General features: G+C 33.6%; 1 protein-coding gene across 1 annotated transcript in view; it reads left to right on the top strand.

Moving 5' to 3' along the window:
- The first annotated feature begins 365 nt into the window (after positions 1 to 365).
- Positions 366 to 15519, top strand: part of LOC114335571 (phosphatidylinositol 4-kinase beta) — a 488466-nt gene continuing 473312 nt past the window's right edge. The window contains exon 1 of the mRNA XM_050654137.1: positions 366 to 631. The gene's annotated coding sequence lies outside the window, so the exon portion shown is untranslated. The remainder of the gene's footprint in view (positions 632 to 15519) is intronic.

The following is a 15519-nucleotide window of genomic DNA, read 5'->3' as shown; positions in this document are numbered from 1 at the left end:
TTATTAAATTTTTGCCCACTGCCGGCCATATTATATCACGTGATTTGGAATGGTCAATTGCCAATATCAATGAGTCAGACAAAATTAAATGATTAGAAGAATTTTTTACCAAGCAACAAAAACAAAATTGGTTTAATTTATGAATGTTTTGTATTTTGAGAACAATTTCCGATGTGGAAGTCGAAACGTCGAATAAACTTAATTTTAAAGTATTTAAGATGTCACAAGAAAATAGCTTAGCTTAGCTTCAAAACAAATTACTCCTTCACTGGTTTTTATTTTTATTAAATCTAAGGATTTCTATCTATTTCTCTAAAAACGGCATCGTCGCATTTTAGTTCAAACCTCACATTCTCCCCTCTCTAGTTATGCATGCAGCAATGGCGGTGGCGCTCCAGTCGTGGTGATCGTGTCAGTTTGTGTTTGTCGTTCGTTTGGGTGTTGAAAAATAGTTAAAACAAAAACAAATAATCAAAATATTAGTGTCTGGTGTGTATAACAAAAATAAGTGCAAGCAGTGATATGCGGATTACTCTATCGTGAAACAACAAAAAGGACGTGCGTGTTTATCGAAGTAATATGTGGATTTGACAGCTAGATTACAACTTGTAGTCAGTCAACACAGTAGAAAGTAAGTGCATATGTGTGAAATGTGAATAACCAGATAAACCTAAATACCTCGACACAAGTTTCTATAGCTTCTTCTACGATTTCTAATCTAATTTTTTAATTATACTTTTTTTCTTATAAGAATGTGATTGGTTATGTTGGCACACCCTTTAAGAAAACCATAAATACCAGTGGTGTCATGGTGTGGGAACGCGTGGGAACGCCGTTCCCGCACTGGTTAAGAAAAGAAAAAAAAATAATATAGAATTTAGGTTTTGTAAACAAAAATTAGCAGTGCGTTCCGGCACTGCGTTCCCGCACTGCTAATTTTGCCATGACACCACTGATAAATACTGACATAAACAATAGCTTTCTGATGGTTTTCACACTCTGCCCATATTTATTTGATTATTATAACACATTTGGTGGATATTGTCTAGTTAACATAACAATTTTAGCAGAAGGTCACAGGGTTCAATTACTCTATAATTTTTATCTGCAATATGGGCAGTCAAATGTACATCTAAACAAAACAAAGACTGAACTAAAAATATATACCAAAATTGTGGAAACATGTTCTTGTTTCAAGATCAGCAGTCCAATGTTTATTTATAAAGTAAATTGTAATGTACTGCAGTTCATCATATATTGGGCAAACAAACCAATATCTACATGGAAGAGTTAATGAACATATACTGTACAAACAAATTTAACATTACAGGCTTAGCTGTCAGCTAAGCATTCTATAGAAAATATCCATGCCAGTGGCGACCCGTGACTTTTTCTAAAGTGTTACCAAAACCAGATGTAAAAAAATCCTATTTAAAAAAATATTTTGAACCTCCCAAGTATAAGTTTTTGTTTTCAATCCTGTGGGATAAAATTAAACAAATCACTATTCCCAAATTATATGTATGTAATTATGTATATGTAACAGGTATAACAATAAATAATAAACAAACTAAACATATTATTCTACCATAAAATTAACATAAAAAAATGAACAAGTAGGAAAAAGAACAGATGTTGAAAACTATTGTTTATATTTTAATTCTTCCATTTTCAATAATATCATTTTTTTCTTTAAAATAATATATAAAAAAATATACAAGTAGAATGACTTTTCAAGTAGTTGATCAATTACGGAATACGTAGCAACACTCTTCCATGTTTAAATGCACACACACTGTAATCTGTAATAGGTACTAAACATACTAAACCAACGTTTTACCAATCTTCAAAGTGGTAACAATACTGATATGCACTGCGTGCCCGCGCGCCGTCTCTAGACCCGTCGGTCCTTCAAAATTTTCAGAGCTAGTCCCGAGCGATGGCGAGGTTTCTCCTGCGTTACAGTTACCAGTGCCAGTATTGGTAACGGCATATGATAACGTGTCATGAATTCACATATCTCGCCAATATTTTCGTGCGTCTAGTTGGGTATTTACTGAATTAGGTACTATAACAAGTATTTCTGTTGGCAAAAAATATAAATGGAATTATTTCATAGTAGTCATAAAATATTTATTTGCAAGATTTGTAACTGTTACCAATGGTAACAGTGGTTACATGGACGCTTTGCCACTGATCCATGCTTTTGACTTTGAAAATATACAGATTTTAGAAAAAGAACAGAACTACGAGAATATATGTATATTGAAGCTCATTCTCATAAAGATGAATATTGTATCAATAACAACACTGATATGAAGTATCCAGGGCCGGCGATAACGGGCCTGCAAGGGATGCACTGCAGGCGGGCGCCCCTGTTTGGGGGGCGCCAAATTGAGCTTTTTTCTGCTGGTGCTATACAAAATACTAATTTAACAGAAACCGAAGGGCGCCTATGCTACTTTTGCAGGCGGGCACCTTATACCCTAGCGCTGGTACTGGAAGTATCTCTCCAATATATATCACAAATTGATAACTTGTCCATAAATACACCATTTGGCAGATATTTTAAATAAGACCCTGAACCAGTGTAGTTTTCAAGTAACTGCCATCTAGTTTTAGAGTAAAATTACTCTTTTGCGTTTCACCTCAAACTAGCAATTAGTGTATTGAAGTGGTGTAGGCACTAGTGTAGTGTAGACTAAGTACACTCAACTGGTGCAGTCTAAATTTCAGAGAAGTGTAGAATCCTGGGGGGTATTAAGCCCATGATCCTTCTTTTTCTGGTGAAGAGGACCATCTCTGTCTTCTTGGGATTTATAGACTGTGAGTGTTCCGTACACCATGTTCTCAAACTTGCTGCTTTGCAAGACAGCTATGTCGTCTGCATAGGTTATTGTGTAGAAACCGCTCCTGCTGAGTTGCTCAACCAGGGTGTCTAGAACTATGTTCGAGAGGAGTGGTGATAGCACCCCCTTTGTAGACATCACCTTGTAAACATACCTGTAACCAAAACATCTACATTGATGCTTATTGCTCTTTTGGAGAGCATACTGCATACTGATTATCCATTCGCTCACAGCCAGGGGGACATTAGTGACATTGAGCTGTTGGGTGATTGTTGGGAATGTGGTTTTATCAAAAGCTCCCTCAATGTCTGTGAATATACCTAGGGTGGATTCTATATTATCCAGCAAACTTTCATTTCTTCCCACTACTTGATGCAGTGCAGAATCAGTAGATCTTCCCGAAGTATGTGCATGTTGTTTTGGGTGAAGTTGGTTATTTAAGTAATGTTGTAAAATGACAAAGACAGCTGAAAAGTTCACTCAATACTAAGATAAACCTAAATACCTCGTCACAAGTTTCTATAGCTTCTTCTACGATTTCTAATCTAATTTTTTAATTGTACTTTTTTTCTTAGAAGAGTCTGATTGGATAAGTAGTTGGTACACCCTTTAAGAAGACCATAAATACTGATATAAACAATAGCTTTCTGAGGGTTTTCACACTTAGCATATATTTATTTAATTATTTTACCACACTTAATGGTTATTATCCATTTAACATAGTAATTTTAGCAGAAGTTCACAGGGTTCATATACTCTATAATCACTATCTGCAATTTTGGCAGTCAAATATACATCTAAACAAAACAAAGACAACTAAAAATATACACACCTATACCAAAACTATGGAGACATGTTCTTGTTTTAAAATCAAGGAGTTGGATGTTGTTATAAAGTAAATTGTAAATACAGTGTGTCCACGATTGGGGTGCCCTAGAGGAAAAACTATTTTATTTTCAATTTTAGCCAAAAATGTCATTCTTGATAAAAAGTTTTGCTTGTTCTAAAATCCCATAAAACGAAATAAAATTGAAGTTTTACAAATCCTGCTTAATTTTGTAGTCAATTTTATGTAACTCCCTATAAATTTTTGCATTAAGTTCGAAATCGTAACAATAATCTAGTGTTGTCAAGCCACAATGTAGCTTAGTAACTGTCAATTCCGATAAATAATTTGCGAATTGTCATTTTTTTCGACAATGTTAAGCGTTCAAAAAAAATTTATCTTGTGATCAATTTTGTTGTTAAAATTATTGGATTAATAATTATTTAATTATTAAATAATTGGATGTTTCAAGGAGAACGACAAAGTCTGGTTTCATAATCCAAAGAAGCGAAAGGGTTGTTCTCCCAAGTCATTATTGTTACAATTTCGAACTTAGTGCAAACATTTATAGGGATTTACATAAAATTGGCTACAAAATTAAGCATGGTTTGAAAAACTTGAATTTTATTTTGTTTTATGGGGTTTTAGAACAAGCAAAACTTTTTATCAAGAATGACATTTTTGGCTAAAATTGAAAATAAAATAGTTTTTCCTCTTGGGCACCCCAACCGTGGACACACTGTATGTACTTACTGCAATTGTTATATTGGGCAAACACACCAATGTCTACATTGAAGGGTTGATGCACATAAATATAGTATACAAGAGAAGAGTGTGTTTCGTTATGTTGGCACACCCTTTATGAAAACCATAAATACTCACATAAACAATAACTTTCTGATAGTTTTCACACATGGCATATATTTATTTATTATACCAAATTTGGTGGATATTATCCTGTTTACATAGTAACTTTAGCTGAAGGTCTCAGGGCTCAGCTACTCTATAATCACTATCAGGGCTGGCGATAACGGGCCTGCAAGGGATGCACTGCAGGCGGGCGCCCCTGTCTGGGGGCGCCAAAATGAGATTTTTTCCGCTGCTGCGATATAAAATATTAATTTAAAATAAACCGAAGGGCGCCTATGCTAGTTTTGCAGGCGGGGCCTCATACCCTAGCGCCGGTACTGATCACTATCTGCAATATGGGCAATCAAATGTACATCAAAGAAAAGAAAGACTGAATTAAAAATATATACCTACCAAAATTGCGGAGACATGTTCTTGTTTCAAGATCAGCAGTCCGATGTTGTTTATAAAGTAAATTGAAACTACTACATTTCATCATATATTGGGCAAACACATCAATATCTACATGGAAAGGTTGATGCACACAAACATAGTGTGCAGAAAAACAAATTTAACACTACAGCCATTCTATAAGAATAATCATGCTTTTGACTTTAAAAATGTACAGATTTTAGAAAAAGAACAGAAGAACCAGCTTCTAGATCCTGAACTGATCATTGGTGACTAGTAAAAACGTTTTAGGACCTCAAATTTCTATTCCTTAAGGATATTCCTATAACTGGTATGCTACTAAGCAGGTTCCACTGTACAACACTGAACCAGTCTTAGTTTTCAAGTATATGCCATCTGGTTTTAGGGTTCATTGCAAACTAGCAGATAGTGCAGACATAAGTAAATATAAAATCTATGTAAAATTTATAATAAAAGTGCTTATTGAAAATGGCGAAGGTAGCTGAAAACTTTAGGCAATAATAATATAAACACACTTTGATTCTGCGTTTAATTTCTTTATTGTTATTTTATCACACACACCATCATCATTTTTTGGTATTCATTGAATATTGAATGACCTACCCCCAAAGCTGTAATTTTCACTCCATTAGTTAATTAAATTAAACATTGATAAAGTAGCAGTGCTTTATTCCTCTTGGGGTTGGCAGTGTTTTTGTTGGTGTTCTAGTATTTTTTTTTGTTGTGTCATGCAATATTTATATAGAATGTATACAGGGTGAGTCATGAGGAACTGTACATACTCCTACCTCGTATAGAGGCCCCTATGGGGAATAACAAATGACCATTAAAAAGTGTCTGCTCCCATTGTTCAATAATATACAGGGCGAGTTTCGCATTTTGACAGAAATTTATATTCGTCATAATTTTTGAACGGTCAGATCGATGTGTCTCTTATTTTGGTCAATCGTTACACTATTACCACCTAATCAACTGATTTATTCAAACTAGAAAAAAATCAGGTCCGGCTTTAAAGAATTAGTTCGTTTGGGTCTTGAAAAAATTTTCACCCTGTATACGCTTTTTGAAAACTCTAATATTAATTTTACAAATTAGGTAAATAGGGAATTAAAATGACATTATTTATTTTTTTCCCCACACGATTACTTAATTTTTTATAAAAAAAATCAAATTTGATTATGAATTAAAAATTTGGTAAAGTGAAGCATATACAGGGTGGTGAATCGGAAAACGGGCCATAGGATACTCAATGTAAAATTCTAAACTGTTGAATTTCTGCTTCCCTAATTATGTTACATCAAAAATCATCGGAAGTTATTTGTAGAGGATTGAAATCTGTATTAGAAACAGAAGTTACAATTGTTCTACGATTTAAACACATTCCAAAATTTTGAAAAATATAATGTATTTACCGCAGTAGGTATGTGTGGGCATGTTAGGCCACACGTTATTATTTAACTGACAGTGAGCACATTATTGACTGAAGAAGATATCTTTATTATTAATACTTCTCCTTAACTAAAGGTATCTTATCAACTTTATTGTGTTTTAAACAGTAATTGATAAAATAAATAAAAAAATTGACAGTTCAAATTGTTAATATAATAAATTTATTGTCAACAAATGCAACCTTATACACATTATGGTATTGCGTGTGGCCTAACTTTGGCGTATTACTCTGAAAAATGTATTATATTTTTACAAAATTTTGAATAATTATTGTTCGTAGAACAATATTAACAGTTGTTTTCAATACAGATTTCAATTCTCTACAAATAGTTTCTTATGACTTTTGATGTAAAATAATTAGGGAAGCAGGAATTCAACAGTTTAGAATTTTACATTGAGTTTCCTATGGCCCGCTTTCCAATTCACCACCCGGTAGATTAAAAAAAAATTAACTTTTATTACAAAAATGAATTTTTTTAAGTTTTTTATTCTTACAAATATTTGATTTATGTTACCACCCAATCAACTGATTTATTCAAATTAGAAAAAAATCAGGTCCGGCTTTAAAAAATTAGTTCGTTTGGGTCTTAGAAAAAATTTCACCCTGTATACGCTTTTTGAAAACTCTAATATGAATTTTACAAATTAGACAAATAGGCAATTAAAATGGCATATTTATTTTTTCCCCACACGATTACTTAATTTTTTATTAAAAAATCAAATTTGTCAAAATGGCAATTTAACCATAAAAATAAAAAAAATTAAACGTTTTTCTTAAAATTAAAAGTTTCGCCATTTTTTCTATAACACGTCTAGATCTAAAACTCCCCATAACACTTCTCTTTGGACTCTATAGTTTAACATAGACGTGGTCAAATAGATAAAATTTAAATTTTTTCACTTAATTTTTGCGATTTAACTTTGCAATTCACGAATCTGCACCTTTTATTTTTTTAAATTCATAACTTTTACGAGAAGAAGACTGAAAGTCTACAACAATTGTCATAGTCTTCACAGTGGTAAGAGATATGAGCTGTAAAAATTTCAGAAAAAAAATTTAAAATGGAACGTTGTAGCGAGTTATACCGTGATTTCATCCTTTTTTTTTTTCATTTTTAGGTTAATTTGATTTTTTAATAAAAAATTAAGTAAGTAATCGTGTGGGGAAAAAATAAATATGCCATTTTAATTGCCTACTTGTCTAATTTGTAAATTTCATATTAAAGTTTTCAAAAAGCGTATACAGGGTGAAATTTTTTCTAAGACCAAAACGAAATAATTTTTTAAATCGGGGCCTGATTTTTTTCTAGTTTGAATAAATCAGTTGATTGGGTGGTAACATAAATTAAATATTTGTTCAAAAAAATGAATTTTTGTAATAAAAGTAAATTGTTTTAAATCTATGGTTCACTTTACCAAACTTTTAATTATTATTCATAGTCAAATTTGATTTTTTTATAAAAAATTAAGTACTCATGTGGGGAAAAAAATAAATATGCCATTTTAATTGCCTATTTATCTAATTTGTAAAATTCATATTGGAGTTTTCAAAAAGCGTATACAGGATGAAATTTTTTCTAAGACCCAAACGAACTAACTTTTTAAAGCCGGACCTGATTTTTTTCTAGTTTGAATAAATCAGTTGATTGGGTGGTAACATAAATCAAATATTTGTTAAAAAAAATTAATTTTTTTTAATAAAAGTTAACTTGTTTTAATCTATGGTTTACTTTACCAAACTTTTATTTCATAGTCAAATTTGATTATTTTTTATAAAAAAATAAGTAATCGTGTGGGGAAAAAAATAAATATGCCATTTTAATTGCCTGTTTGTCTAATTTGTAAAATTCATATTAGAGTTTTCAAAAAGCGTATACAGGGTGAAATTTTTTCTAAGACCGAAACGAACTAATTTTTTAAAGCCGGACCTGATTTTTTCCTAGTTTGAATAAATCAGTTGATTAGGTGGTAATAGTGTAACGATTGACCAAAATAAGAGACACATCGATCTGACCGCTCAAAAATTATGACGAATATAAATTTCTGTCAAAATGCGAAACTCGCCCTGTATATTATTAAACAAGGAGGGGAGCAGACACTTTTTAATGGTCATTTGTTATTCCCCATAGGAGCCTCTATACGAGATAGGAGTATGTACAGTTCCTCATGACTCACCCTGTATGATACGAAATAGATTGGAAGCACGAGAAGTTCTTTTTGATTAAATGTGTTAACACAATGATGCAGAGACATAAATGTAGATGCATATGCATGTTTTATTGATTATCGAAAAGCATTTGGCCTCATGAACCATCAAAAGATGATTGAAAATTCAAAGAATGACAGAAATTGATGAACAAGACTTGCGAATTATCTCAGAAGTACCTATATTGGCACTAAAGGCAACAATTGAAATAGAGCATAATATAACATGCGAAGATATACGAATCTGACGAGGAGTGCGACAGGGTTTGGTCTTATTACCACTTTTATTTAATCTATATTAGGAATCTATATTCAGAGAAGGATTAGACGAGGTCTGAGGTGAAGTCAAAATTAATGGAATCAGCATAGTTAACATCAGGTACTTACGCAATCACATAGTTCTTATCAATACCACCCCAAATATTTCTAATCACCTAGTTTGACTATGACTGTTAAATAAAGTAGGAATTGCTTGATGCATGGTAATAAAAATCATGCTGATTCACTGTTCTATCCTTGTAAAATGTAGCCTCATCTCCAAAAAGCACACAATAAAAAAGAATCAGTCACCATGCGTTTTCTGCTGAGACCATTGACAAAAAGCTAATCCCTGATGATAATCATCGACTGTCAATTCTTATGCAGTGTTAAACTGTATGCGAGAGCGATGCATTTTATGTTTAAGGAGGATTTTTGCCGCCAAAGTTTGACTAATGTATGAAACTTTAACGTGAAACAGGGCCGCCTCTACCCTGTGTGCAAAGTGTGCATCACACACGGGTGGCTGATTATAGGGGCGGCCAAAAGCAGTCCACTGACGATAATTTTTTTTTAAAGAAAATAAATTCAAGAAACAAATAGTAATGATTCAGATATTTCTATAAACTCTAATATTCCAAACAATCTAAACATAAATGCCAGAAAATGTTATTTATTATATAAACTGCCCTTTTGCAGCTGTAGTCATAAAGTAGTTCCGGGAATGCTTTTTAATTCAAAGTGGCTGGTGGTCTTCGGACTTTAAGGGTATTTTTATCTAGGTGGTCCATATGCGAATTTTTGCGAATTTTTCAAATTCTGAACATTTATGATTTGTTAAGAGAGTACCACACGACAATAGGATACTTTCCGAGAATTTAGATAAGTGCTTGATAAGTTGCTCTCATTGAATAATAAAAAAGTCTTTTTTATTACCCGATGGTTTAAAAAAATCGTTTTTATTACTAGATGGTTGCTCTGTTATAGTTGTTCCTTGATGCTTATGTATGAGTATGGTTATAGATGGGTTATAAGTATTTCAGTCTAAGTGGAGAAGTTGATAATTTTAGACTCGCTTTTGATAAACGATTTTGTTTGTAATAGATATATAGTAGTGTGCCCGTTTCTTTTGCACACTGCTGTATTTCAAATAGGCCTGGATCCCGCGTGCCAAGTCGATTAATAGCAAGCTTTTTAATTGTGGAACAGTTTAAAAATTTGGAACGTCAGGACAGAACATCCAGTTGATTTGTTACCCTTTCATTAAACTCTCATGCAAAAATCAGACTGCTATTACTAACCAACATGATTCCTGTCATTTGACATGTTCCTCGTGTTTCACTCATTAAAATGCCCTGTTGGTCATAGACACCAGTCTGATTTTTGCATGAGAGTTTAATGAGATGGTAACAAATCAATTGGAAGTTATGTCCGACAAAATACGTGGAACGTTTTCGTAGTCTGACGTTCCAAATTTTTACACTGTTCCACAATTAAAACTTCCCCTGTTCCAGTGTTCCCATATATCAAAGTTTGTCCGACTAGACACTGTTAAGCTATTAACAAATTTTCAGCTTGCTATTAATCAACTTTTTTTTGGTACGCGGGATCCAGGTCTAAAAGTAACGTCGGGATCAGAGCAATTATTTTTCATATACCCGTTACGGTTACGATGTATCTCCTGCACATTTCTTTAAATACTAGTACCTATGTTGAAGCGACTAAAGTGTTAAAAGGGGGGCGGCAAATATTAAGTTGCACACGGGCGGCCAACACTTTAGCGGCGGCCCTGACGTGAAATTCCACAAGTGTTAGGATCAAGGGATCTTATCCCTTTCCATGTGATGATGTGGGGATCCTCAGTACTGCTTAGAGTAGCTAACAATATTCAAAAAACTTTATAATGAAGTAAAAACTTTCAATGTAATTATTGATATTATATGTTTAATAAAACATTGAAATTTTAATCCAAACCATCAGATCATCATCAGTGATCTTCAGAGTACTTGCTAAATAACCCCATCACAAAACAGAGGAACACAATGGTCCCTACTCAAAACTACTGCATCTGGGTTGTCTCATTTGCTCTGTATTATCCAGTTGTAAGTAATTATTGAAGTATTTCAACTACTCTTCATTGATGTTAAGGTTTACTTTTTGTTTATTTTCTGTTTTTTAATGTTTAATGTTACTTCTTTCAATGTGTGCTTGGATCTTGTTAGGATTATGACATCGTCAAATTTGACTTAGTTCACCTTTTTTTATTACCCATTCCAGCATTATATTGAACAGAATTATAGCCAGGGGGTCCCCTAGGAACATATTAGTACGTTTTTTGTTCCAACAGTTGGAAAGTTGACCATTATACCTGATCTTCATCACAATGTTCCTTATTGTTACTTTTACCAGGTTTATTAATTATTTCTGTATTTCCAGGTTTTTCATCACTGAATTCAGGGTCCAAAATCATAAATTGTAATCCCTTTATTACTGGCAAATGGATCGCTTTTGTGCAGAATGACACAAAAACTATAAAAATCATTATACCTTTTTGTTACCATTGTTATTTGTTATCATTTCTAAAGGTGTCAATATGTTACTATGATCATTGGAATGCAGAATTTATGGCTTGTTTAATCATTTATTCATCAACATTCAATAACTTTCTGTGGTATTGCATTTTTTTATATGTATAAAATAAGCGGAAAACAAATATGTTGCTTTGTGGTTGGGGTATGTGCATTGTTTGTTTGGTATTGTAATTTGTTTATACAATACTGGTTTGTACATTTTGTTTATTAAAAAAGACAATATGAATTATGTTCTAATGGATTGGTTGGATTTATTTTATGTAAATAATTTCATATAGGTACACTCATGGAAAAAAATATGAAATATTTTAAAATTATCATGTGAATTGAAATTTTTTGGGCTGCAATCCTTAGCCCTCACACTGTTATAGGAATAGGATTGTTTTCGGAATGCGATGTTTTAAAATGTATATATAAATGCTCAATCGAATTTAAATATGTTACGCCGGCCGTATTTAAATTAAAATCGAATTTAAACCGTCGATCAAATCAATTTTTCAGTACTGCAGTATAGAATACAGTTTCTCTGTGGTAAAATTGTAACGATTTCGTTGGATGCACGGTCACACACGATCAAAATTTTTGTCAGTTAGTCGAATTTGACAAAATTGAACGACGCCGCAGTGTCGTGAGTGACCGGCTTTATGGACTATATGGTGGCCATATAATCTTTTAACTTGAATGTCATCAAGGGAAGTAGGTATCCACTATTCGAGGTACATGAGGACGTGCCTTATTATGCATTAGCACGAATCTGTCATATCCAATATGACTGGCAAATAGCAAAACATGATCTTCCAAAATGTTTTCAATGCACCGGTTTTGGGTTTACCCCAAAATCCCGACAGCCAAAATCCCGACAGCCAAGATCCCGACGGCCAAAATCCCGACACGCCAGAATCCCGACACGCCAAAATCCCGAAAGGCTAGAATCCCGACAAATTAAAAATCCTGTCAGATTTTCAAAACTATGGTATTCATCTATTTTTGTTACGTTACAGCATTATTTTAAACATGAAATTTATTTATATTATATATATTTATATTTAGCTAATTATACTAACATCACCTACATACTTGGAAATAAATTAAAACTGATTAATTCGCGAAGGATTTTTCCATTATTGTTTTCACTAATTTTGAAAAAATGTGAAAACTTTGAATTATCCACGTCCGTCTGTCTGTCTGTCCGCAAACACAACTTCTCCATCATTATACCAGGTAGAATGACATTTGAGGTGTCAAATGAAAGCTTATAATCCAAGGATGATACTAAAGGTGAGGATTTTTATTTGTCGGGATTCTGGTCTGTCGGGATTTTAGCGTGTCGGGATTTTGGCCGTCGGGATTTTGGCTGTGGGGATTTTGGGGGGCACCGGTTTTCAATGTACATGTCAGCCGTCAATCGCCCAATCACCTCCACAAGTTCAGTACGTCCTTTCAAAGCAATACCGCTCCATAGTACTATGTCGAAACCACCAAAACTAACGCTCTGTATGAGGTTACAACTGGAATACCGTTCGCCAATTCTTCCGTAGATGGAGTTTCATCAATCTGGCTTCCATGTAGCGAACGGTACGATGTCAGTTGTAACCTCATACAGAGCGTTAGTTTTGGTGGTGTTATAGTGCTATGGAGCAGTATAAAGAAAAGGAAAGGACATTCCGAACTTGTGAAGGTGATTAGGCGAATGACAGCTGACATGTACATTGAATTTAGAAAATCGTGTTTTGCAATTTACCAGCCATATTGGATATGACAGAATCGTGCCAAGGTACGATAATGCACGATAACGCACATCCTCATGTCGATAGAATAGTGATTACTTACCTTGATGAGATTCAATTTAAAAGATTATATTGGTAATCATATAGCCCATATCAGATTTAATCCGATTGAGCATTTATATGACACTTTAAAACATCGCATTCGGAAAAGAAATCCTATTCCTAAGAGATTGGGAGGGCTAACGCTAAATACATACACATCGATTTTTAATGGGCGATTTTTATCGCCCGTCCAAATTCCGATAGTGAACCTCATGCGAGAATGGGACATTTCACACTCGCCGACCGCTTAATCGGTGACGATAAATATCGTTCAGCAGCCGGCCACTGCCACGGTATTCGCCGGCACTGATTGTTTCAACGGTAAATATCGATTTGTCTGCAAGCACATGCTTGCTGTACCAGTCAAATATCGGGCGATAAAAATCGCCGGTTAAAAATCGACGTATATGTAATCGACGTTAGCTATGCAATATAAAAAATATCACTTTACACGATAATTTCAATATCTTCGATATTTTTGTTCATGAGTGTATAAATAGTTGGGTAAAGTGAAGTTTTGCGGAAATTTTGAATGAATAATATTTTTATAATATGACTAATCCTTATTTATTTGATAACAGAATTTAAACTGATAAATATAATTAAGCACTTAATGTGTTTTCTGGTTCGGCGTAAGTAATATACATATTTTTCAGTGTTTGGGTATTTTCTTTGAGTGTTTCAAAGACACACTTGAAATCCTTCAAATTTTTCCAATTTTGAAGGTAAATACAATGATTGCACCGCCGAAATTTTACAAAGAGGAGTCTAAAGATAAGACTAAACAAGCAATTGGATTTCTAGGATGAAGTCTATATTTAATTTATACAAGTATATATTTGTTCTCTTATTCCTAAGGTGCGTCGAATAATATATCGCTTGTACTATTTCAGTGACTAATAGAGTACTTCCGATTGCGCCTCTGGAATCGGAAGTACGAGGTAAAAATCCTTACCTTTGATACCATCTTTCAGTTATAAACTCTCATTCGACATCTCATTTGTCATTCTAGTTGTTCTAATATCGGAGTTGTTTTTACGGACGGACAGACAGACATGAATAATTCAAGGTGTTCACATTTTACTGTTAGAAAATGGATGAAAACAAAAATTGTTTGGCCGATTATTAGGATTACTTGGGCATATTGTTTAACGATCGAATAAATTCAAGTGTTTGACGATATGCCTGACGTATAACCATATGCATAGGCGTATGGTCATTATGACGAATTTTATAGTCCGCCTACATCATATATACCTCGTCCAATTTACTTACCGTTGCACGTCATCCGCGCCGTAGCCTGTGACACGTTACCAACACGAAATATCTAGGCGGTAGGTGTGTTCCCCTTTAGAATCATTTTGATTCTAAAAAAGAACACACTCACCGCCTAAATATTTCGTGTTGGTATCGTGTCACAGGCTATGGCGCAGATGACGTGCAACGGTAAGTAAATTGGACGAGGTATAGGTAGATATTGATTATGTCCTCAAAACTGGAAATCAGTAGTGTACAACTTTGTTAGTAATTTCATTATAAATCTTTGGGTCAATCAGGAAAATATTCTATGCCAGGGGTAACCAATTATGTTCCCTGAATCCTGAAGGTCCGTTTCGAAAACCTATGACATTTCCGAGGTCCGAATTTAATGCTACCTGTGTCTGGTTGTTCTGATTCGGTTTCTTTGCGGATTCTTGTTAAAAAATATCCCCTATTATAAACAAATCAGAAGGATGCCGGGCGAAATTTTTTGCCGAAATTGTTTCAACAATTTTTTTAACAAATTCAAAACATCACCTTTTTGACCCCGAAAATATGTTTTTAGCTTTTTGGGTTATCTTAAACAAAAGATCTTCTGTCATTTTTCTCAAAAGTTGATAGATTTTGAGTTTTAAACCATTTAAAATCTGAAAAATGCGAAAATAAGCATCTTTGAGGCTTGAAAACTCATGTGTAAATTATTATTTTTTAGGTTGTCAAGTGCCTAAATTAAAGTGTAAACATTCAGTTTCAAGATTCTGATAAGTAATCGGGGCTCTGTTTTCAATTTAGACGTTGTTTTATTTGTTAATTTTGCGCGTCCACTCTACCCTCAGAGCGACGAATAAAGATTAAAAAACAACGGTATCTATTGCAATAGGTCCCGATTGCTCGTTAGCATCTTGAAATTGAAGGTTTATACTTCATTTTAGGCACTTGACAACTTCAAAAATAATAATTTACACATGAGT

This window comes from Diabrotica virgifera, chromosome 6, assembly GCF_917563875.1.
Source record: "Diabrotica virgifera virgifera chromosome 6, PGI_DIABVI_V3a".
In the NCBI taxonomy this organism is placed as follows: Eukaryota; Metazoa; Arthropoda; class Insecta; order Coleoptera; family Chrysomelidae; genus Diabrotica; species Diabrotica virgifera.
Note: the sequence above shows the minus strand (reverse complement) of the source record. Positions and strands in the feature narration are given on the sequence as shown.